This window comes from Vombatus ursinus, unplaced genomic scaffold (assembly GCF_900497805.2).
Source record: "Vombatus ursinus unplaced genomic scaffold, bare-nosed wombat genome assembly UNPS02008961.1, whole genome shotgun sequence".
In the NCBI taxonomy this organism is placed as follows: Eukaryota; Metazoa; Chordata; class Mammalia; order Diprotodontia; family Vombatidae; genus Vombatus; species Vombatus ursinus.
The window spans coordinates 49,477-75,843 of NW_020948739.1; the positions used below are offsets into that span (position 1 = coordinate 49,477).

The 26,367-nt window shown below is 38.4% G+C and overlaps 1 protein-coding gene across 1 annotated transcript in view; it reads left to right on the forward strand.

Moving 5' to 3' along the window:
* The first annotated feature begins 3,110 nt into the window (after nt 1-3,110).
* The window catches only part of PLEKHF2 (pleckstrin homology and FYVE domain containing 2), a 29,087-nt gene continuing 5,830 nt past the window's right edge, over nt 3,111-26,367 (forward strand). The window contains exon 1 of the mRNA XM_027849929.1: nt 3,111-3,221. The gene's annotated coding sequence lies outside the window, so the exon portion shown is untranslated. The remainder of the gene's footprint in view (nt 3,222-26,367) is intronic.

A 26,367-nucleotide genomic window follows, 5' to 3' on the forward strand; every position in this document is an offset into this window, starting at 1 on the left:
TGTTATTATTGTTATTGTTATGTCTTCTTGACATGCTTTGTCTCCTCTCCACTTCCACTTATCACAATTCCATGGACTAGTTTGAGTCTTCTTACTTCCAACAGCTTCTGTTACTACCCCATTAGCCATAAAGCTGCCAAACTGATATTCCTAAAGCACAGGTCTCATGGTTGCAATCCAGTGGTTAAGAAACAAATTCTCTTGGTTCCCTCTTGAATCTAGGATAAAATATAGAGCCCTTCACAGTTTGGTTCCAGTCTACCTCTTATTTTACATGAATCCCTTCTTGCACTTTACATTCAGGTCAAACTGGCCTACTCATTACCCAAACACTTTTATTTATGCCATGAACTCTAGAATCCTTACTGTCTTTAAAGGCTCAACTTGTGCCACCTCCTAGCCTGCCTATCCAGATTCCCCAAGTGTTACTGCCCTCTCCCTCACAAATTGCTTTGCATTTACTTTGTGAGTCAGTCATCAAGCATTTAGTACCTGGCACTGTGCAGAATGATAGAAATGCAAATAAAACCAGAGGCCCTGCTCCTCAAGGAGCATTGTAATGGAGGAAGACAATACATAAGAGAGAGCTGGGAGGGGAGAAGAAGTATCCTTGGGTGCATGGTAGAGAAAGTCCAGTGGATGTCAGTCAACAGTGCAGCCTGAAGATGGGATGAAGACATTTTTGCCCTGGCTCTCTTTGTTAAATTGGAGATTCTGGGAGGAATGGCTAATCAGCAGGTGAGGACACAGGGATGGAAGGAGCTTCCAGTGTGAAGAGGTTTCTATGGCCCTGTAGAGAAAATCCTGTGGTGGTGAGTCAGCACTGCAGCAAATTTTGTACTTATTTCTGAGTACTTCTTGTTTCGTTCAAGAAAATATAAGCTCTTTCAAGACAAGGTCCTGTTCCATTTTTGTCTTTATATGCACAGTTTGGCACATGGTCGATGCTAATAAATGTTACTGAATGAATTAATGAAATTAATTGTGTATATTTTAGTTTCTCTGGACTCTACAGTAAATTCCTTGAGGTAATTTTATGTACTTCTTTGGTATTTACCCATTACAGTGAAGCTCAATAAAGGCTTGATGAATGAATCAAGTCGCTTCCTAAATGGTTTAACAATGAATACTATAAATGGCATTTATATTTTTCAGATGGGGAAAAGAGGTAAGTGGAGGTCAGAAAACATTTTATAAGATTTATGAACCACTTCGAAGCAGTGTGGCTGTATCCTAGATGGAGATCATATTGGAGGAAGACCTGGGTTCAAAACCAACTCTGGCTGCTGTGTGACTCTGGACAAGCTACTTATGTTAAAGAACAAGGGCTGATATGCATTGGTAGAGGGATTTTTCCCCCAAGGAGTTCCCTCCCTATGCAAGTAAAATTAAAGGTGGAGGCACAAATCAATTATTTGAATGTAGTGCCTGATTTTTCTCCAGTTCCTTCATTTTACAGATAAGGAAACTGAGGCCCAGACAGGTTAAGTAATTTCCTTAAGGCCACACAGGTAATCATCAGAGTCTAAATCTGAACTCAGGTCTTTCTCCTTCCACATCCAGTCCACTTTCCACTTAACTCTAATTTGAAGTTTTGCCATTTCACTGAACCAACAATGGAAAAGGCCCTAAAAGGGCCAGCTCCCATTACTGGACCTTCCATTAATGTAGGGAAAAGAGAAGAAATAACCAAGGGTGTCAGAACCTCTTCCTACAAGCCTACCCCGACCTCTGTAGGAGTCAATAGATTTTCTTTCCTTACCCTGGCCAACATTTTTCATTTAGAGGGAAAGCCCAGAGGAGGTAGCACAGCCGATAGAGCACCTGGTCTAGAGTCAGGAAGACCTGAGTTCAAATTCAGCTTAGACACTTATTAGCTGTGTGACCCTGGCCTCAGTTTCCTCATCTGTAAAATTAGGTGGAGAAGGAATTGGCAAACTACTCCAGCATCTTTGCCAAGAAAACCCTAAATGGGGTTACAACACTACAACACAACTGAACATCAGCCAAGGAACTAATTTTGCAGACAAATTAGGGCCCAGGCAGAGGTTAAAAGACTTGCCCAAGGGCACCCACGTTAGGAAACAGCAGAGGCAGAATTAGAATCCTGGTCCAATCAATGAACCAATAAATATTTATGAAGCGTCTACTGTGCCAGGCACTTCTCCATGCACAGCACTTTGCCCAGAGCCCAGGCTTTCTTTTCTTTTTGCCCCAATTCAACATTTATACTAGTAATAACTATCCTTTACATAGCACTTTAATATCTCATTTTGTCCTCTCAACAACTTCAGAAGGTAGGAGCTATTATCAGTCCCAGTTTTTTACAGATGAGGAAACTGAGGAAGAGTTTAAGTGCCCATAATTACACAGCTAGTAAGTGACTGAGGCAGGATTTGACGCCAGGTGCAGCACTGCTCCATTAAGTGCCTACTATGTGCCAGGTGCTGTTCAGCACAAAGGAATAGTCCCTGCCCTCAGCGAGGTGACATTCTACCAAGGGGCTTCCATCGCTTTTACATTCCACACATAAAAGGTGACACCAGGCTTTTTTTCACTCTATCTGACTTCTAAAAGTTAATCAAGCCCTTCCAGAAAGGGGTGGAGGTGATCATAAGCGACGGAGACACCACCTAGATCAGGAAGAAGGGCCGAGGAGGACGAAATTCTCAAGCCCTGCCCAAAATGGCGTCAGGACCCTCCCTTCCTCGCTCTTGTCCAACCCCACCCTTTCCCGACCCCGGGGAGGGCGGGGCCTCCGCAGCTCGCCCCGCCTCCCGCGCGCCTCGAGGGCGGGGTGGGTGCGCTCTGAAGTTCGTGCGCGCGTCGGCAGTCGCGCACGCGCCGCCGCGGAGGAGGCGGTTGAGTTCGCAGTTGACTAGTGGAGGAGGAGGAGGAGGAGGAGGAGGAGGAGGAGGAGGAGGAAGAGGTGGTGGTGGCGGGGGTCGGGGGAGTCTCGGGAGCGTCGGTTAAGAGTCACCTGTGAACGAACGGCCGCCCGCCGCGCTCCCGGCTCGGCGGGTCCGGATCGGGATCGGCGGCTGCGACGCCTCCTCCCCCTCCTCCTCCTCCGCGGCGTCCGCTCGTACTCTTGGAGAGGGGCTCGCGCTGCCCCCGGGGGAGGGCGGCCGGGCGGGGACCCGCCTGCCGCCGGCCGCTCCTCATTCCCGGTTACCAGGAAGCTCTCGAGCCTCGCTGACTGCCGCCGGGCGTCGGTCCGGGTAGGTGCCTCCGGCGGTTTCGAAGGGAAACTTTCCGAGCTCTTCCCCGGCGCGGAGAGCCGTCGTCCTCCCCCCTCCCGGGCGGCGGCGGCGGCGGCCGGCGCCATGTTGGGGTCTGGGGAAAACGGGGCGCCCGGCTGCCCCCTCCCGCCTCGGGCCGGGCGCGCGGGAGCCCTGCCTATCCGGGGCCGGGGGCCGAGGGAAGGGGCGGCCGCCGAGGCTTCCGTCCCGCCCAGCCCGCCTCGGCGCCCCCGTCCGGCCCCGGACCTCCGGTTCCCCACGCTGGAGGCCCGAGCGCGCGCCCCGGGAGCACGTCCCCGGCCTCAGAGACCGGGTGTCCCGCGGAGCGGGTCACGGGGAGCCAATCTCTGCCGGCTAGAGGAAGAAGCGGCGTCCGCCTCGTCGCGGGGGCTTGGGCTCCCAGGGTGGGGGAGACCTTCTCCTCGGCTTGCTCGCGCCCCCGGATTTTCTCCGATGCAGACAGCCGGTGGTTCCCCGGGCATTCTTTCTTTGGAGGCTTTTAAAACCCAGGGTGGTGTTTTGCCAGGCTCTGTCCTATTATCTGTGGCATTGTATAAAGCCCCTCGCAGGCTTTGGTTGGTTGTAGAAAAGAGTGTACAGATTGCGATTAACCAGGGCCATTACCTATATATCTTTACTGTATAATATTGCAAATTACGTTAAAATGGTAGTTGGCTTTTTTTTTTGTGGGAGTTGACTTTTTTCTTATACAGTCGAAGATAGCTTAAAGACATTTAGACAAAAAAAAACGTGTTTAGACCTGTTGTCCTCGAAATAAGGTGAAGTGAGTTAAACACTGACAAGTAATTTTTCACTAGTTTCTGGGAGCTGCGTGTGTACCACATTCCTAGTTCAGTATATTTATCTCTTTTTTGACCTCTGGTACCTAATAGGGAGTTGAGGTTATTCAGCGTTATGAAACCCCGAATTAATTTTTCCTTTGTTCAAGCTCTGAATTGAACTATGTTAAACATTACATTTTTATTAAATTTAATACTTAGCAACATCAATAACCAATTTGCTTAAGAATAAAAAAAACTAAAATAGGATATTTAAAAACGGTAATACAATGAAGGATTTAAGTATCCTTAGAATTAATCCCTGAGAAACAATTGATCATAGAGATCTGGAAAGTAGGGGAGGAGGCCATCTGGATCTGGTCCAACCTCCTCATTTTACAGTTAAGAAACTTACCTCGGGAGGTTGCAAATTGTCCAAAGTCACAGAGACAGAAGGCAGAATATTAATCTAGGTGCTCTACCTGCACATCCATTGCTTTTTCCTTTGTCCTACACACCCTGATGTACTGAATGAAATTGTTTTTTTAAGGCGTCATTTTGATCAGAAATGTGCTGCAGTTCACCTGAGTTGTGAGAATGAAATTGCTCTTTGTGTGCATGCGTGTGTGTGTGTGTGTGTGTGTGTTACCTTTAACTGAATCTTAGTGTCTCACAGTAGTTATAGTTAGGTTAGTTGACCTTTGAAATTCTTGTCACTGTGTATTAAATACACTTAATAGTTTTTTCCCTTTCCACTGTCCATTGAATCCACAATTTGTGTCTCAGACTACTTATTAAGTACAGCTCAGTTTTCAAGAATGGTTATATCTATTAAATATCAATATTCACACTGACTTGGAAAAAATTGGATAATGACTGGCACTAGGCCTGTAATGGTATCCTTTCTAATGAATAAGATTGATTGCTTTTGTGTTACTGCTGTAAATCCATCATTTTTTGTGTAGGTAACATTCATTGTTGTCATGGCTAGGGCTAGACTAGATCTTTGATTTCATTGATGTCATGAACTCCTGGGTGAGAAAATTCCTTCTATTAAGCCAGGTAGACACCTTCTCTGCGACTTAAGAGTATAATAGAGTTGCCTAGAGCATTGAGAGATGAAATGACTTGTGTATGGTCACAAAGTAAGTGTGTCAGAGGCAGAATTTGTATCCAGGTGTTTCTGGGTCAAGGCTGACTCTCTGTCCTCTCTTCCTTGCTGTCTCTCTTTACATTATTGGAAATGAATAAATCAGACTTGTATACATAGCTTAGATTTCTGACCATGTAGCCCACTGTTGAAAAAAACTAAACAAAACTGAGGGCATCTCCGCTGTAGGACTTCTAGACATCCTGTAGAATGTTCTCCCATGTGTTCACTATATTTCACCTTTTCACAGACTCACTGAAAATCCATCTTTCCTGACTTGAAATCAGTTCTCCCTAAACATCTGTTTTAGTTTGTTTATTAATCCTAATCTTGAACATAGGAGGTATATCTTGTCTGTATGCTGAATCCTTAATATGGTGCCATGAATTCAGTGAAATACAATACAATTTGCTTTCTCCTGAGGTCATTTTAATTAATTAATTAATTAATTTTTAGGCAGTTGGGGTTAAGTGACTTGCCCAGGGTCACACAGCTAGTGTGAAGTGTTCGGTCTGAGGTCAGATTTGAACTCAGGTGCTCCTGATTTCAGGACTAGTGCTTTATCCAATGCGCTGAGGTAATTTTAAATGCATAGATATACTCAGAAGTCTATTTGGAAACTTCAGAAGGCTGATTTTGAATTTCTTTAGCTGACTTTGGTGACTCAATATTAAAACTACAATTACTTAAATATTTGTAGAAGTCTTGTAGATATCAAGGAGGGTGCAGTTACTTCAACTCAACTCTACACCAGTAACAAAAGGGAAGTAGTGGATCTTCATAATGATTGTATAGACATCCCTCACTAAAATTGCCCCAGCCAACTTTGTTTCGTGCTATACCAAGGAAATAATAAACCTAACAATTTTGCTATAATGGGGACACCAGATACCAGACTGATAGAAGTCCTTTGGAGACTTTAATACTGAGGCTAATGAGAAATGGTAGCTTGTAAGACTAGGGGTGTCACCCCTTGAGCTACTGGAGTAGGGCTCCCCATCCTAATTGGCAGGGACATCGGAGAGAGAGACATGTGTGGCACAGCTCATTCTCACTCTTACTTAGTACCTAGAACAGTAAAAATGCTGGTTGAATTGAATGTATTGAATTTTTGAGTTAGTTATATGAAAGATAGTAGTAGATGTTTCATTAAGGCAGTTTGTAGGATGAGCTGGAAGGAATACAATTGTTTTGTAAACTAAAGAGAAGAAATACTTTGAAAGGCATGTAAAGTTACAGTCTTCAACAGTGCAAAGTAGCGATTGATAGGTAGTGGTAGTGACAGTAAAACATTCTGGCATTCTGTTCAATGATAAAATCACTAAAAAGTAAAGACTGAAGTTGGACAGAATGCAAAGATAGGCTATGTAAGTCCACTGAAACAGTTCTTGATGAAAAGTTGAGCAAAACTACTGGTCATTGTAGAAGGGACAAGAGTGACCCTTATACATGAATCATGTGCAGTTTGGACATCATACATCTTTGAATAAGTCTACATTTTTGTTTGTGATTATTATATCAGTGACTAAGTACTCTGTAAAATTCTAATGGTTGCATAAAAGACGTTTTAAGTGATTCTCATAATTTTCAGTCATCAAAAATTTTGCTTTTATCTTGTAAATAAGCAACAAAAGAAGAGGCAGTGTGGCATAGCGGATAGAGGGAGTCTAATCCTACCTCTGATTCTTCATCCCTGGACAATTCACTTAACCTCTCAATGCCCCAAGCAAGTCTCAAAAGACAGAATTGCAACTTTTTTAGAGTTGGAATGGACTAGAGCAGCCAGCTAGTCCAATGTTGACCTTCAGCTTTTTTTTTTCTTTTTGGTGAGTCAATTGGGGTTAAGTGACTTGCCTAGGGTTACACAGCTAGTAGGTATCATGTGTCTGAGGCTGGATTTGAACTCAGGTCTTCCTGACTCCAGGGCCGGTGCTCTATCCGCTGTGCCACCTAGCTCCCCCTGATATTTAACTCTTTCAAGGCAAATTAACAAAAAAAATATTTTTTCAGGGACCAGACTTATGATGTCCTGGCACAGGGAAAACTGTGGATGCTGATCCCACAATTCATCTATAACTTTTAGGAATAGCAATTTATGGAGAAAAGAAAACTTGAGAAATCATAATAGCTGTCTTCCTGTATTTGAAGGGTTATGTGGATCCCCAGTGATTAGACTTGCTCTGTTTGGCAGAGGTCAGAACTGGGAGCAATGGGTGGAAGTTGCAAAGAGGAAAACAGGTTTGCTGTTAGAAAAAAAGAGAGCTGTAAGAAACTTTAGATCCCATATAGTTACTTCCTTATTTTGTAGGTAAGGAGACTAAGACCCAGAGAAGCTAAGTGTCTTGTTCAAGGTTAGTCAAGCAGTAAAGAGCAAATGAAGGATTTGAAGCAAGATCCTCTTCAAAATCTGTTGCTCTTCCTTTGTACCATGAATGCCAGGAAGGTAGTAGATTTTCCATCTTTGGAGGTCTTCAAGCAGAGGCAGAATGACCAGTTATGAGGTATGTTGTAATGGGGATATTTCAGAAACTCTGAGTAAGGGCCAAGAGGGATAATGGTGGGTGTTTTTCTTACCTCCACGTATATATCCCATCTGCATCTGAACCCTTCTGTACTCCTGACCACCACACTAATTCAGGCCTACTTCACTTCTCCCTGGACTATTGCATGACTCCTAATTAGTCTCCCTGCCTCCAGTCTTTCACCTCTCCATTCTGTCCTCTAAACAGCCCTCAAATTGAAATTCCTGAAGCACAGTTCTGTGTCTCTCTTTCCCTGCTTAAGAAACTCCAGTGGTTATCTCTTGCCTTGGAAACACAGATCTTTCTTTTTGACTTTTAAAATCCTTCACAATCTGGTTCCAGCCTACTTTTTGCTCATTGCTTTCCTTCATCTGCTCTGTGTATTTCCTGTTTCCCCATACATGACGTTACATCTCTGTGTTTCCATGTCGTAGCACTGGCTGCCCTCTGTTCCTGTAATGCAGTCTGTCCTCAGTTCTACCTTTTAGTATTCCTAGCTTTCATCATAGTTCAGCTCTGGTCACCTTCTTCAGGAAGTCTATCCTGATCCTTCAGTCACTAATGCCTCCCCTCCCTCAAATGGTATATTTTGTATTTACTTTTTTCTGCATGTGTATTTTCCCCTAGTAGAATGGAAGTTCTTGGATGGCAGGGACTAAAGTTTTCTTTTTATCTTCATTCTTAGTATTCAACGTAGTTCAACATAGTACACAGTTGATAGTCAATAAGCATTTTTTTTTCCCAAGGCAATTGGGGTTAAGTGACTTGCCCAGAGTCACACAGCTAGTGAATGTTATGTGTCTGAGGCTGGATTTGAACTCAGGTCCTCCTGACTCCAGGGCCAGTGCTCTATCCACTGCACCACCTAGCTGCCCCTATCAATAAGCATTTATTAAGTACTTTCTTTGTGCCAGGCACTGTGCTAAGCTGAGGATATAAAGAAAGGCAAAAGACAGTCTCTACCCTCTTGGAGCTCACAATCTAATGGGAAAGACAACATGCAAACAAGCTATATACAGAATAAATAGGAAGTAATCAACAGAGAGAAGGCACTAGAATTGGGAAAGGCTTCTTGTAGGTGGAATTTTAGCCTAGACATCAGGGGAGCCAAGAGGCAGAGATGAGAAGGAAGAGCATTTCAGGCATGACGGATAACCAGAGAAAATGTCTGGAACTGAGACACGGAATGTCTTGTTTGGGAAAGAGCAAGGAGGCCAGTGTCACTAGAACAGAGAATATGTGAGGAGGCAGGGAGTGAGGGTGGGGGAGCTGTAAGGTGTAAGAAAGTTGGAAAGGTGGGGGGAAAGGGCTAGGTTATGAATTACTCAGAATGGCAAACAGAAGATGTTATTTGATCTAGTAGGTCAGAGGTGCCAAACATACCAGTCTGCCACATGTTGCTGACAACACTTCTGAGTGGGGCCAGAATCAAATTAAAATGTAATTGGGAAATATTTAACAAAATAAATAAAAATACAATAACATAAATAACATTACATTTTAAAATTAAGCCAATATGTGAGGGTCATTAGATGATAAGGAACCGTTTCAGTTGGATGTGTGTGTGTGTGTGTGTGTGTGTGTGTGGAGAGAGAGACAGACAGACAGACGGAGAAAGAGACAGACTGATACACTTGGTCAGACTTTCACTTCAGGAAAATCAGTTTGGCAGCTGAACGAAGGTTAGACTGGAGTAGGGAGAGACTTATGGCAGGGTGACCAACAAGCAGGCTATTGCAGTAGTCCAGGCTTGTGGTGATACAGCCCTGAATTGGAATGGTGGCAGTATCAGAGAGAAGAGGGAGTATTTGAATTGTTGCAAAGTGAAATGGACTTTGGAATCGGATTGGATGTAGGGGGTAAGAGAGAGGAAGGTGTCAAGGATGAAATTTAAATTGCAAGTGAGCAAGTAACAAGTGCTTGTAGAATTGAATTCAAGACAGTAAGTTAGTTGAACTTTGAAGTGAATAAAGTGGAGTCAGAATCAGGAAAGGATAGAAGGTAGTATTAGGTTGTGGTGAGTTTGAAGGATGGGTTTAGAAGTGAGTCAGAGGCAAATACAATTAAAAGGATTAAAGGTCCAATGTTGAAAGTTCTAGAAATGTTTTGTATCTGCCTGTTTTAACCTTAGGAGAAAGGCATGGAGAAAGGACTAGATAGATGTAAAATTTTCCACACATTTTAAAGTCACAGGAAAACGATTTAAAAGAAGAAAAGAAAAAAAATACACAGATGGAGAGATGGAAGGACAAGAAAGCTACGAGAGGAATTTCATAGTTTGTCATCATGGAAGTGAAACAGTTTGTGTTTAACGTAGTATTGCCCTCTTGGAATTAGAGTGACGATATAGGTCACGGGAGTTACCTTTGCATTGGTGTTCTAGGGGACTTCTCAAGTCTCGAGGGCAGGAGATTTGGTGGAGAGGAATCCAGGTGCTGAACTTCTTTTGAGGCAGTGTAAGTGGCCTTGAAGATAGCAATAGCTAGGACCTTGACAGTGTGAGAAAGTCTTCAAAGTAGAAGTTGCAGAATGATGGTGGCCAAAGGAAGGCCTGGAAATGGCAAGGGGACAAGTCATAAGGATCATAGGATCATAGAATTTTAGGACTGGAAGGAAGGTCCCGAGTTCAAATGCAGCCTCAGACACAAAACATTACTAGCTGTGTGACCCTGGGCAAGTCACTTAACCCCATTATCTAGCAAAAAACCAAAACAAAAAAAAACAATCACCAAGATAATCTTAAAGCACAGGTATATAATTGGTGCTCTGGTATCTGACTTTGTGTTTGGTTGGTATAATGTGAATAATGGTTGTCACTCCCTCACTCAGAAATTTTCATTGTCCCCTTATAACTTCTAAGATAATTGCACAGACTAGTATTTAAAGCTTTTTCACAATCTGACTTCAGCCTGCCCACTCCAATTTTATTTCACAGAACTCCCCTTCGTATTCTTTTAGCCAAGCTGACCTACTTTCTGTTCCCTAAACTGTATTCCAATCTCCTTTATTATTTCCCACAGCCTATCTTTTGGTGCTTGTATTATAGTATATTCCCTTCTTACTTCAATCTCTTAGGAGCCTTAACTTCCTTTAAAGTTTATTTCTAGTCTAGCTCTTATGTACAACCTTTCCTGATCCTTCCATTTGTTACTTTCTCCTTCTTCAGATTATCTTGTATGGATATTTTATGGATATTTTATCTTCCTTTGACTCATCATTTATAAACTGCTTGAAGGCAGTAAGAATAATTCAATTGGTGAAAATCTCATGTAAAATTAAAGAATTTTTAAAAAAGAAAAAAAAGAAAGGGGCAAGTAGATGGCGCAGTGGATAGAGCACCAGCTCTGAAGTCAGGAGGGCCTGAGTTCCAATTCGGTCTCAGACCAAACAGTTGACATTTACTAGCTGTGTGACCCTGGGCAAGTCACTTAACCCCAATTGCCTAAAAAAAAATAAAATGAAGAATTTTGATTTATCTAGGACTCATCACAAAACCCCAAATCCAGAAAAAAATAATAAATTCAAAATTGAGACATAGTAAAATGACCATAAATCTGCATTTTACAGCAGTATCAAGTTCTCAAGTTGGCAAAAACAATGTGACATTTGCTTTGGGAGAGTAGTAATTTTAAGATATACACTTTATTACTTTATTTTATTTTTCAAAAGGACACTTGGAGGATTTACTACTGAGGTATTAAAACTTGAGTTTTAATTATATATGACTAAATGTTGCTAAACCATGCTGCTGAGAAATGACAGCCTGTATATAGTTGGTGGAAGGAGCAGCACACTGGAATAAAATAAATGTTGTAAACATTCCTTAGGGAGTAGGTGATGCCCCTTTTCTGGTTATGAGTAATCCATTATAATAACAAGCATCACCAGTAGTCTTAAGCAGGTATACAATTGGTGCGCTAGTATCCCTATAGAGTGAGGGTGGGGAAACCAGTGATCTTTGTGTCAAATTTGGCCCGAAGCATAAATTTCATGTAGTTCCAAGAAGTAATAGGGATAATATCTGCATGTGTGCTTGCAGTTGCAAAACAATGGAGAACTTTAAATTTTTACTAGCAGTGTTCTCCAAGTACTCTTACATAATTACATAATAATGATGATGGTGACCTAATGAATAGTTCTGGAGTCTGAGCTAGGAATTCCCAGATTTAAATTCTGACACTTAGGATATCTGTGTGACCCTGGGCAAGTCACTTAACCTCTTTAAGCTTCAGTGTCCTAGTCTGATCTGTAAAATTGTAATACCTGTAGTATCCACATCTTAGGTAGGTAAAATGATATATAAATGTCAGTTATTTTATTATAATAATGGAAGGAGCAACCAGCATTGCAGGGGGATAATAATGATTGTTGGCATTTACATATTTTATTTGATCCTCATGACAACATTTAGTTTCAGTTACAATGCCCATTTTAAAGATGAGGAAAACAGATTCTAAGACTTGCTGAAGGTCACCGAGGTATAGTAAATGTGGGATTTGAATACAGATCTTTCTGACTTCAAGCCCCACACTAAAGTTAATCAGTAAATGCTTATTAAGTGTGTCCTATGTTCCAAAGATCATTCTAAGCTCTGGAGTATATATAAAGAAAGGCAACAATTCCTGCTTTCATAGAGTTCACATTCCAATAGGGAAGACAGCATGCCCAACAACTATGTACAAATAAGCTGTGTTGTGGATAAATTAGAGATAATCAACAGAGGGAAAGCACTGCAAATTAAGAGCTCAGAAAAGACTTTCTTTAGAAGCTGGGATTTTAACTGGGACTTAAAGGAAGACAGGAGGCAGAGGAGTCCAAAGATGATGGTGCCTTGGACAGCAATAAGGAAATTTGGAAAAGGAGTCTTGGGGAAAAAATGAGTATTTGGAAATGCTGAATTTGAGATGCCCAAAAGGCAAGTGGTAATGTAGGGCTCTAGCCCAAGAGAGAGATTAGGGCTGCATATGTAGATCTGGGAATTAACTACATGCTATTGTTGTTGTTTTTAAGTCATGTCTGACTCTGTGACCCCATTTAAAGTTTTTATGTTTTGACATTTGTTGTTTATTTTGTTGTTTTGTTTATAATGATGAAATAATACTCATCTATCACAATTTGTTTAGATATTTCCCAGGCGTAGAGTATGTCCCACAATTTATGGTCTCAGTTTTCATTATTACAAATAATGCTATGAATATTTGTGTACAAATAGGTCTTTTTTCCCCTCCATTTAATAGCATTCATAGTATAGTTCCTAGTTCTGTTATCATTGGGACAATCACTTTTTTGCAATTGAGTTTAATTTATTATGTTTTTTTTTAAATTTTATTTCATGTGTAGCACCTGGACACCCCTCCACTCCCACCTCCCCTTCACATATGACACCTGGAAACAGCTTCAGGTTATATGCCCTGTGTAGGTCATTACTCACTTAAGAACACACTTCATGCATCCTAACTGATGTTTCTTTTCTTGTACGACCAGAGGACACATTAGCTTAAAGCAAAAGACAGCTGGGTGGTATAGTAGATTAAGGAGTTGGATTTGGACTTAGGAAGACCTGCTTCAGATCCTGCCTTAGTCACATACTAGCTCTGTGATCCTGGGCAGGTCACTTAACCTCTTTCCGCCTCAGTTTCCTCAATTTTTGCATCATTAGAAATTAGCACATAATGTAGTAATTATTTGATGAATGTTTTTTTCACTTATTAGTGAGTTGGAGGAGCTTTTAGTATGAATAAATTTCTTAAAAAACTATTCATAAACTTTGCCTATTTATTCAGACACTATTTTTAATGACCTGCATTAACTCAACCTTTGTTTTTCCTAACCAAGTGGTAACCAAGTCTTAGATGCTCAGACTAGGAAATGTGGGATAAGACTAACAGAGGAAGGCTGTTGTTAGAAGAGGATATGAAGTAAAATGCAAAGGAAAGCTGTGGAGAGAAAGCTGGCTTAAGGAGAGACATGTTTTCTCTTAAAATCTTTTTGCCAGTCCTTTTAAGTATATTTTTATCAAACTTCTGGATGACCTCTTCTTGTTCCTACCTACTCCCTATTTTCTCCAAAAACATAACAGTGAAACTAACGGAAAGAATAAGCTACCCTACTCATGAGGTAGGTGATGAAGTATTCTATTAGAGCTGTGATCAAGAAGTTTGTATGTTGGCCATTTGTGTGTTCTCTGATATTGGCCATTGAGTGTTAATTTTGAGGAATTTGTTCACCTTAGTTGGTATTAAAGAAGCATGGCTTTATTTAAGCAGGATGCTTCAATATAAAGCAAATGTAGAATATACAGGGTGCCCCAAAAGTCTTAGTGCAGTTTAATAGCATTATGATATTACTAATACTGTATTACTATTAGTACAATGGATCCTAATGGGAGGGGGCTAACCCACTTTGTAAATACCTTAAGAAAGTCATCTACGCTATGTGCATCCACTTCCTCTACTCCCACTCTTCTAAACCCTCTGCAATATGGCTTCCAACCTTATTCAGTTAAAACAGATCTCTCCAGAGTTACCAATAATCTTTTACTTGCTAAATCTAATGGCTTTTTCTCAGTCTTTATTTTTCTATACCTTACTGCAGAGTTTTACACACCTTCTCTTGGATCCTTTCTCCCCTCTGGATTTTATGATGTTGGTCCCCTGGTTCTCTTCATGTCTTTCTGACTGCCCCTTCTCACTCTGCTTTGCTGGTTCTTCATGTCACTCCTATTCATCATTAATCAGTTAGTATCCTCAGGGTTCTATCTTGGGCTCTCTCCTCTCGTCATTGTAAATTTGATGATCTCATCAGCTTCCGTGGTTCAGTTATCATCTCTGTGTAGTTGATAGGGGGCAGCTAGATGGCATAGTGGGTAGAGTGCCAGGCCTGGAGTCAGGAAGACTCATCTTCCTGAGTTCAAATCTGACCTCATAAACTTACTAGCTGTATGATCCTGGGCAAGTCACTTAAACCCATTTGCCTCAGTTTCCTCATCTGTAAAATGAACTGGAGAAGGAAATGGGAACTACTCCAGTATCTTTGCCAAGAAAACCTTAAATGGGGTCGCAGAGTCAGATGTGACTTAAAAATGACAATAGCATGTAGTTGATTACCAGATCTATATATGCATCCCTAATTTCTCTCTTGGGCTATAGCCCTACTTTACCATTTGCTTTTTGGGCATCTCAAACTCAGCATTTCCAAATATTCATTTTTTTCCCAAGACTCCTTTTCCAAACTTCCTTTTTGTTGTCCAAGGCACCACCATCCTTGGACTCCTTTTCAGATACCATCTTGGACTCTTTGTTCTCATCCCACATATTCCATATGTTGCCAGATTTTGTCATTTCTGCCTTCACCTCTTTTCTGTACATCTTTATTAACATTTAGTTCCGGCCCTCATCACCTCTCTCCTGGACTATTGAAGAAGTAGCTAGCCTTCTAATTAGTCTCCTTGTCTCGTTTTTCTCCTTCCATTTCATCTTCCACTTATCTGTCAAAATGATTTTTAAAACCACTGGTCTCTCCATCCCAACTCGCCTACCCCCATCTCGCAGTTACCTGCAGAATCAAATATGAAGTTTTCTGTTTGGAATTTTAAAGTTCTTCACAATTAGACCCTTTTCCACCTTTTCAGATTATCACACTTTGTACCCCCCCCCCCCCCCCCCGCGATACATCCAGTTTTTGCGGTTTCTTTAAAAGGCACTCCACCTAGTGTCTCCTTATCTTTGTACTGATTGTCTCCCATGTCTGAAATGTTCTCTGCCCCTTAGCTTTCTTCCCTGGTTTCTTTAAAGGCTCAGTTCAAATCCCATCTTTTGTTAGAAGACCTTCTTAATCCCCTCCTAGTGCCTTTTTACATTCCATCTACTTTATATATCTTGTAGGTAACCATGTTGCTCTTTCATTAGAAAGTGAGCTCCTTGATGGCAGAGACTGTTTTTGCTTTTATTTTTTTATCCCCAGCATTTGGTAAATACTTTAATAAATGATTGTCAACTGGCTAGAAGAGTTTGCTTCTCTTGGTAACAGGCATAGGTATCCTGGAGACAGAATATATTACTATAAAACCTTTATATGTAGCAAATGATAATTTTTGAAATTGTAAATCTGAAATTCTCTCAACTGGGTTGAGAAAACTAAATATAAGGCTATGAAAGCACATTTGAGAATGTGACAAATGTTACTTTTCTATTCAACACTACATATTAACTTTATATTAAAATAAATTTGAACTCATTACATAATTTTTGGTTTTGCTAAAATAGTTTTCATATCAAACTCAGATTAATGTGATCTCTATAAATAAAAGGTATGACAATTTTGTGCTGTGGAATAAAGTACTTGGCCATTTTTTTTATAAGAATAAGATAGCTGTTTTGCCACAAGTCTTCAATTGGTGATAGGGGAAGAGAGGGGAATTGGTTCTTTTTTGCTTTTGGATATAAAATTTAATAAATAAAACAATTTATATGTTTATAATATAATTTATATAGTTGTTAATATAGTAATGTTTCCAGTGAAATTTTTCAAGTTTTCAAACAGTTCAATTCGTCTAATAGAATGTAAGCTCCTTGTGGACAGAAACTTTTTTGTTTCTTAGACAGTAGATTGCAATGCTTGTTTAATTAAATTGCCTTTGAGCAATAAAAATGAGATGTGTAATGATCTGTATAAACAAGTTAATGTTGAGCATCTTTTTTAATTAAAAAAGCACTGAAGGTTTTAACAGTATTTATTCAAATGCTTTTTAATTTCATTAGATCATATATTTTAAAGGCACTTCTTTTGTATGGCTGGCATTCTCTTTTAGATCAGCAAATATAAAACCTTGTAATTGAAGTCCCTGTTCTGGGACTAACTTTGAGTTAACTTGAAGAATTCCATCCAAATAGCATATTCTCTCATTAAAAGGAATATGTAAAGTCATTAACTGGTCATCCAGAGCTCACAAGATTTAAAAGCCTTAAAGCAAGTGATTTTTCAGAGTAGTAATTATTAAATAAAGAGTATGACTGTCCCAAGAAAAATAGCCTGCTCTTTTGATTTTATTCATTGTAGCATTGTAAACTCTAGAGCTAAAAACCTTCCTTTTATTAGCTATTAGATAAAATAAAATGTAATTTGTAAAATGGCTTTTCATCCCTAATTAGTTGATTTGTCAAAAGAGAAGCGGAAGCAGTCTACCCTAAAATAAACTGACCCTAGGGAGTATATAATCTTCCCCACCCTTCATCTTGTTCCTCTTTCTTTTTAAATGTTTCTTTCAGGTTCCAAATATAGTATTATATTGTTAATGTAATTACAAATTAGCATTGGTTCAAAATCTGGAAATAAGTTGATGGGCCATAAAACTTGAAAACTGAAAGAGACCCTAGGTATATTTTAGTGTAATGCTTAATTTACAGAGTATAGGAAAGTAAAGAGACTTGAGGAATGTTATGATAAATTAGTAACAGTGTTGGGGCCAAAACCTATGGCTTTGGGTTATATAACCCAGTACCCTTTCCATTTACTCTCTGTGCCACTCAACAGCTGTATTTAAATTAGTTAAATTTACTGATAGGATAGATCTCATAATTCAGTTGGAAAGAACTTTGAAGAAAAAGTCATTTGTCCCATTTATTAAATGCTTCATTTTGTGCTAGGCACTGTACTTTAGTGCTGGGGATACAGAGAAGGGCAACAAAGTCTCAGCTCTCAAGAGGATCCTAGTGTAATTTATATCTTCAACAAATGGCCTTTGAGCCTGAGCTGTAGGGCTTACCTACCCACAAGATTATATTAAGGATCATATTTGCAATGGGAAGAACACATCTTCAGTTTTTGGGAGCACTTCTTTTCTCAGTGTTACATTTCTTTAGAAAATCATTTTGCCTCTTTGTATTAGATATTTTAAGAGCACGACAGACGTTGTATTAAAATATTTACTAAATAATAAATTAAATGTAAAATGTGCCAAAAAAAAACCCCAAAACCATTAAGGAGGGACCTGGAGTTTTAAAATTCTTGTCTGTACTTTTAAAGAGGTATTTTAATATCAGGAATCCTTCTTTAAAATTTTCTAACATGAATTTCACACTTGATGACATTTTGTTTACACACTTCTGCTTTGGCTTCTGAAGTTGTATTATGCTAGACTGAGGAGTTTGGACTTAATTTGATGTTTATGTTTTTTCTTCCTCGCTAGATTGTATTGAGTGCTCAGTAAGTATTGTTAAGTGGTTGAATATAGTCTGTTTGTATCAAGATGCTTCCTTGTACAGACATTTGCCCTAGGAGTATTGTGTGTTTTTTTAAAAAAATCACAAATTAAAATATATCCACAGTCTCTCCCCTACTTTGTGAACCCACTCTCTTTTAAAAAAATAATTCTTTATTTTTAGTTTTCAACATTCACTTTTATAAGATTTTGAATTCTAAATTTTCTCCCTTTTCTTCCCCTCCCCAAGACGGCATACAATCTGATGTAGTCTATACATGTACAGTCATATTAAACAGATTTCCACACTAGTCATGCTGTCAAAGTAAAATCAGAATAAAGTGGAAAAACCACGAGAAAGAAACAAAAATTTAAAAAAAGAGCAAAATAGTATGCTGCGATCTGCATTCCGTCTCCACAGTTCTTTCTCTGGTTGTGGACAGCATTTTCCATCATGAGTCTTTTGGAATTGTCTTAGATCCTTGTATTGCTAAGAAGATCTAAGTCTATCAAACTTGGTCATCTCACAATGTTGCAGTTACTGTTTATAATGTTCTCCTGGTTCTGCTCACTTCACTCAGCATCAGTTCATGTCTTTCTAGGTTTTTCTGAAATCAGCCTGCTCATCATTTCTTATGGAACAATAGTATTCCATTATGTTCATAAACCATAACCTGTTCAGCCATTCCCCAGTTGATGGGCATCCCCTGAATTTCCAAATTTCCAATTCTTTGCTGCCACAAAAAGAGCAGGTACAAGTATTTTTGTTCATGTGGGTCCTTTTCCCTTTTTTATTATCTCTTTGGGATACAGACCCAGTAGTGGTATTGCTGGGTCAAAGGGTATGCACAGTTTTATAACCCTTTGGGAATAGTTCCATATTAATCTACAAGAATGGTTGAATCAGTTCACAACTCCACCAACAATGCATTAATGTTCTAATTTTCCCACATCTTCAACATTTATCATTTTTCTTTTCTGTCGTATTAGCCAGTCTGATAGGTGTGAGGTGGTAGGTACCTCAGAGTTGTTTTAATTTGCATTTCTTTAATCAGTAGTAATTTAGAGCATTTTTCATATGACTATAGATAGCTTTAATTTCTTCATCTGAAAACTTCCTGTTTTGTATCCTTTGACCACTTATCAATTGGAGAATGACTTGTATTCTTATGAATTTGCCTCTGTTCTCTATATATTTTGGAAATCAGACCTTTATTAGAGACACTCGCTGTAAAAATTATTTCCCAGACTTCTGCTTCCCCTCTAATCTTTGTTGCATTGGCCTTGTTTGTGCAAAACCTTTTTAATTTAATGTAATCAAAATTATCCATTTTGCATTTCATAATGTTCTCTATCTCTTGTTTGGTCATAAATTCTTCTCTTCTCCATAGATCTGACAGGTAAATTATTCCTTTGAGCCTTCTCTTTTAACAAGGATTAAAAAAGGAGGGGAGGAGGGAATCCAGGGCAAGTGTAGAAATTTGTTTTCTTCTACTATGCATATTTGTTACAAGGGTTTTGTTTCTTCCCCTTTTAGAAACAGTTATGAGGAGGTTGATTAGGAGGAGTGACTAGTGATTGGGTTGTTTGTTCCCCCAGAAAAAAAAAAGTATAACTGAAATAATGCATAGAAGAGCACAGAAGGAAGGGTTGAAGGAAAACAGAGAAATAGAATAGCTTTGAAAGTAACATGTTGAATTTATTATGTACTTAAAAGGATAATCAAATGTATGCAGTAAAGATTTGTGGTTTTATGTCCAGTTCTCTTTTTCTGATCTGTTTTGTATATGGAAATACTAATTTTATTGTGTATTAAGTTCAGGAGAAAAATTAATTTAAAAAGATTCTTATAGGACATCCATTTCAAAATGTCCACTAGGCAGTTATGTGATGTGGGATAATCTCAGGAGAAGATACTCTGAGTAGATGCTTGGTTATGTGCTGCTTGAGGAAATAGAAATGGCACTGAGGAAAAGATGGAAAGAATATTTAGATTAGACCAAGTGTATGCAGGGGACATCTGTGCTGGAGGAAACAATTTTGTAGGTATTTTAAAGATCAGATCTCAAGATCTAGAAGAGGAGGAGCACACTGAGCTCTAAGGAAAAAAAATACAGACTCTATTCTCTTAAAATTTTTTTGAGAAAATACCAACTTTTTCATCTTTACGTGAGTGATATGTGTTCATACTGAGGGCATCCTTGATGAAAGTATGAGAAGGAAACTGCTAGGCTTTCACAAATGATATTCTATAGCAGATAACATCTATACAATCCGATAGTTGACTTAAGATGCAGAGAATGCAAGATTCTATATTCATTTGACTATAAAAAGCATTTGAACCAGTACCATAAATGAGATATTTAAATAATTATGTATGTCAGCTGTCTATTATTGTTGTTCATCTTGTTTTTTGTTTTTTGTTTTTTTAATGAAGTTCAGTTAGAAACAGTCCTGGAGAAAGTCTGTCTGGATAGTATTTTTCCATATTTTAATTTTTTGCTGACTTATTGCGCAGGTAAAACAACTACTTTTTGTAACTAAATAAAAGTTTTGAGATACAAGTTCATCTTTTGTAAGCTCACTGAAAGCATCTTTGGAACAATTATAGTAGCAGACAGGACCAATCATCCTATCATGTACCTCATCTTGTTTGCCTCTACCTGCCCTCCAGTTTGTTGCTTCAGTTCTTCATCAACCATGATACCAGATTATCAGACATGTTAAAGTTATTCTCAGTTAATAATGAAAAGCTTCTGGGTGACATCCTAAAGTGCTTTCTTTTTAGTAGGAGTTGACATCTCTTTGGAGTGCTTAGAAAATCATTATTGCTTGCTTCTGGTTTCTTATCTGTTCATAAATAGTTAAGGGGTTGCTAGTTAAGTCACTTTAAGATAAATGAAATATTACTGTCTGTTAGTTGAAACAGTAATTAAATGAGTTTAAGGGTCTGCGAAGGACCTACCTCTATGTAGATAATAATAAATTTAGCAGTTAGAGATCATATAGATTTAAAACTTAGAATGGACCTGAGATACTATCTAGTCCAGCTTCCTTATTTTATAGGAGAGGAGACTGACTCTCAGGAAGGTTCAGTATGATTGTGGGACGGTTGTTAATAGGGATCATTCTTGTTTGGCATAGATAACTTCTGAGATTCTGTATGAATGTGTTAAAGAGCATAAGAATGCAAGAGCAATGAGTTGAATGCATAGGTGCACAATTTAGAGTTAGAAAGTAGTAGTTATGAGGAATAGTTAAATTAGTAATTTTACTTAAACTTGTTAAAGGTGACCTATCAATGTTTCTAGTCATATTTTAGCAAATTTAGGGGTCAGCTTTCCATTTTAGAAGCCAGATGTATTCAAGGACAGAGTAGCAATAGGAAAAAACTCAGTATACTGCTTTAAGACACTGATTCTTAACTTGAGTTTAGAACTCAAATTAGTATCACTGAAGAGCTACAAAAAAAGTTTTTAAAGATATTTTGGTGAGGTTTAATGCAGGAGCTCAGCACACTGGACTAGAGTACTTCCTGAGATGTATTTAAGGCAGATGGCAACCCTGATTGCTAGTGGTCATCTCTGGCTTGTCCATTTCTGTCTTGCCTCAAATCATAAATTTGGTTAAAGATTAGAAGATTATCTAAGACAGGAATGGGGAACACCTTGAGGCCGCAGGTTCCCTACCTCTGAATTCTAAGACATCATTTTAGGATTTATAATTTCATATTTTATCTCTATAATAACCATAAAAGATGGACTTTCAAATGCAAAAACAAAATAAAACAAAACAAAAACAAAAAAACAACTCTCCCCCCAAGTATTTTTAAAAGATTGTACTTCTAAAACATACATAAGGACTAATTTAAGTTTGGGGCAGGATAGGAATCTTAAGAAACAAAGTTGAATTAGTGAGAATCATGTTATACACTGTAGTAAAGATGTTATTTTGTTACCTTTGAAAAGCCTTTTAAACTGGAAAAAATTAACATCAGGTAGTAAAGACAGCTATAGAATGTTCACCAATAGTTGGGAAATGCTAAATAAGAAAACATCTTAAACCTCTGTTTAGATTTGATTTTGTGATGATCAGCTTACTTTCGTTCCTATTATTTTTCTGGATAAACCTAAATTAAATTTAGTACATCCACCTTGTAAAGATGTCATTGTTAATTATCTAATGTGATAAAAGAGAGTGTCTTTCTAAGTTGTATCATGTCTTAGACTGCCATTATCATTTTTACTGAAGTTTTAGACTTTGCCTTTTTCTGCTCTCTTTTCATCTAAGTGAATTAGGTTTTCCTTGTGGTACTTAAATAATTTGGTTGGTTTGTAAAATACATAGATGTATTGTAAAATCCCAGATACTGTGGAAAGAACACTGATTCTAGTCAGAGGACCTTGATTCATCTCTGATGCTTACTGCTGTTCAGTTTTGATCAAATTACTTACCCTCCTTGGGCCTTAGTTTCCTCATCTATAAATGAATGTATAAAGTGACTGAATGTACTGTAAGACCTTTACAGTTAACTTCTAGCTGTAGCTATGAGATCCTATATATGTTATGTTTATTCCACTAAATAGCCGATATTCAGCTTAGGTAGTGAGGTAATGAGTGCCTGTGAATAGCCAAATTTTGTTGCAGTGGAACTTTGTTATGATGAATACATTACTGATATCTGGACCTGAAAGAAAAACAATTGAGTAGGGGAAAAAATGTGTCTGGTACGCAAAAGTAAGGCACATGTCACCTTCCTTGCTTCTTTCCTCCTCTTAAGACCCAGGATCTTTTTGGATGTTTTTATTGTGATAAATGAATCAATGGAAAACATTTATTAGATGCTTACTATGTGGCAAGCACTATGCTAAAGGCTGAGGATACAGGTGCAGAAGTGAGACAATCCCTGACCCAAGAAGCTTATATCCTAATAACCTGAAACAGCACATAGATGGGATTGGTGGCCGGGAAAAAGTGTTTAAATCTGGCAAGTCACAGGGATGATGAGTTGAATTAGAGGGAGTCTATTGACATGTTCTTTACAGCAGCAATGGTAGTATTATAATTACCCCTCTATCTCAGGAAACTGTTAACACTACCATCTTCCATGTCAGCATGATTGCCAGGGAGCATAGTCTTATAGTTTGGAGACTGCTTTATATAGTGACCTAACCTAAGTGAATTTGTATTTATTGACTCATCAATTAGGATATCTTCAGCCCCAGGGCAGGAAGTCTAGGTCTCTAGAGGTCTAGATGGCCAGGGAGGATGGCTGAAAGCTGGGGTGCTATAATTGGCATGTTTTGGTGGTGATTGGGATGTTAGTCTGCAGGGATGAGGGCTGGTGACAGGTTATTATTGATTGATAACTAAATAATTAAAAGAGATCTTCAGCCCAGCCTCAACTCTATGCCAGTCCATTTTCTTTTTGGTAGGAATAATATACAGTAAAGTATTTTCATTACAAATATAAAACTTGCAAAAACCAAACAAGACATACATCAGAATTAGGCTTGCTAATAATTAAGATTTTTTTCCATCATGTTTTTGAGTTAGAAGCAGGCATATGCCACCAATGGGTGAATGTGTGTACCAGTATGCATTAGTTCTGTGTACAATAACACAGCTATTTCCAAATTACAGTAGTCTGTCCACAATCTGTGATCTGTTTGTGACAAATTATCTAAAGTAGCAAATATGCATAGTGAAGCAAAACAAATTCCTTCATTTGGCATGTCCAAAAAATTTCCATCTGCACCCTTGAGCCCATCACATGAGGGTGGGTAGTGTGTTTCATCATGAGGTTTCTGAAATTGTGGTTGCTCATTTTGTTGGTCAGAGTTATTAAAATACTTCAAAAAGTTGTCTTCACAGTGCTGTTATCATACAACTTTTTTTCTTCATTATGTTCACTTCACTCTACATTAGTTCATACAAATCTTCTCTGGTTTCTTTGAAAGTGCCCTATCACCATTTCTTATGTGATAATAGTATTTCATTACATTCATATGCCATAATTTGTTTAGTCACTCTCCAATTGATGGGACACTCTTTTCTTTGCCACCATGAAAACAGCTGCTATAAATATTTTTGCACACATAGATCTTTTTCCTCAACTCTTTAAGAGTATAGGTTTAGTAAGGTGTTGCTGGGTCAAAGAGTAAAGTAATAAAATATTTTTGTAGCAACCGATTTAACCAAATTCCCCAATCAATGCTTAGGTAAACTAGGTGGCACACTGGATAGAATGCTGGGCCTGAAGTGAGGAAGACCTGAATTAAAATGTGGCCTCAGACACTAGCTGTATGACCATGGGCAAGTCACTTAACCCTGTTTGCCTCATTTTCTTCATCTGCAAAATAAACTGAAGAAGGAAGTTACAAACCACTCCAGAATCTTTGCCAGGAAAACCCCGAATGAGGTCACTACTGGAGAATTGGACACTACTGAATGACAACAGTCAGTGGTGAAACTTTTTGTTTCTAGTTCTTTGCTACTAAGAAAAGGTTAAGCATTTAATATTAGCAGCAGTTATGGTTGTCAGTTCTAATCAGTTAAGGGATAACCATTTTTTCTCAAATTTTTTTTTGAAGTTTAAAAAGCAAATTTGTTTTATTTTAGGATGTTTAAAAAAACAAAACAAAACATGAATTCCAAATTCTCCCTCCTGCCCCTTCCCTCCCCATTGAAAAGGCAAGAAATGTGATATCAATTATAACTGTGAAATTATGCAAAATGTATTTCTATATTTGTCATGAAACTTGATGTAAAAATACCCCCCCCCGCCCAGTTTCCTGCTTTCCTTCTAATCTTGGCTGCATTGGTTTTTTTTGTGCAAAACCTTTTTAATTTAATGTAATTCATTTAACCATTTTGCTTCCCATGATCCTTTCCATCTCTTGTTTGATCATAGTCTTCCCTTATCCATAGATGTTACAGGTAAAATTTTCCAGGCACCCCTAATTTGCTCATGATAGTGACCTTTCTATCTAAACTGTTTACCCATTTTGAACATATCTTGGTATATACAATGTGAGATGTTGGTCTATACCTAGTTTCTTCCAAATTGCTTTCTAGTTTTTCCCAGCAATTTTTGTCAAATAGAGTTCTTGTCCCAAAAGCTTGGATCTTTGGGTTTATCAAACACTAGATGATCGTTTACTACTGTGTATTGTGAACCTAATCTCTTCCACTGATCTACTACTTTATTTCTTAGCCAGTATCAGATTGTTTTGCATATTACTGCTTTGTAATGTAGTTTAAAGTTTGGTACTGCCTACAGTTTTCATCGATTTCCTTGATATTATTTTTAAAATGTATTTTCATTTGTTTTTAAAAATATTTCTCAATTTAAATTTTTAACACTCGTTTTAAAAATAAAAATTTTATTTGTAAAATTTCATTTATTTATATTTGACAGTCAGTTTTAGAAGTTTGAGCTCCAAATTCTCTCTCTACATCTCACCTTCCTCAATCTTCTTTACTTGTTTTGAAGGCAAGAAATGTGTTATTGATTATATATTGTGAAATCATGAAAAACATTTCCATGTTAGCCATGTTGCAAAAAAAAAAAAAAGACAAAAATAAAATGAAAAAATTATTCTTCAGTCTGCATTCAGACACCATCAGTTCTTTCTCTGGAGGTGGATAACATCGTCATGAGTCCTTTGGAATTTCTTTCGGAATTGCCTGGGATCGTTGTTACTGAGAATAGCTAAGCCATTCACAGTTGATCATTGTACAGTATTGCTGTGAGTGTGTATGATGATCTTCTAGTTCTGTTCACTTCACTTTGCGTGAGTTCATATAAGTCTTCCCAGGGTTTTCTGAAACCATCCCCTTTGCCATTTCATATAGCACAATAATATTCCATCATGATCATATACCACAGCTTGTTCAACCATTCCCCAATTGATGGGCATCCCCTTGATTTCCAGTTCTTTGCCACCACAAAAAAAAAGTTGCTATAAATATAGGTCCTTTTCCCTTTTCTTTGGTCTCTTGGATTCAGACCTAGTAGTGGTATTGCTGGGTCAGCAGGTTTGCAGTTTTATTGCTCTATGGCCATAGATCCAGATTGTTCTCTAGAATAATTGAATCAGTTCACAACTCCACCAGCAGTGCCTTAATGTCCCAGTTTTTCCATATCTCCTCCAGCATTAGTCATTTTCCTTTTCTGTCAATCTGATTTATCTAAGTTTTTTTAGTTTGCATTTCTCCAGTAAGTAGTGATTTTGAGCATTTTTATGTGACTATTGATAGCTTTGATTTCTTCTTCTGAAAACTGCCTGTTCATTTCCTTTGACTATTTGTCAACTGGGTAATAGCTCTTATTTTTATAAATTTGGCTTAGTTCCCTGTATATTTGAGAAACGCAGTCTTTATCAGAGAAACTTGCTGTAAAATCTTTTCTCCAGCTTCCTGTTTTCCTTCTGATTTTGGCTACATTGTTTTGTTTGCGCAGAAGACTTTTAAT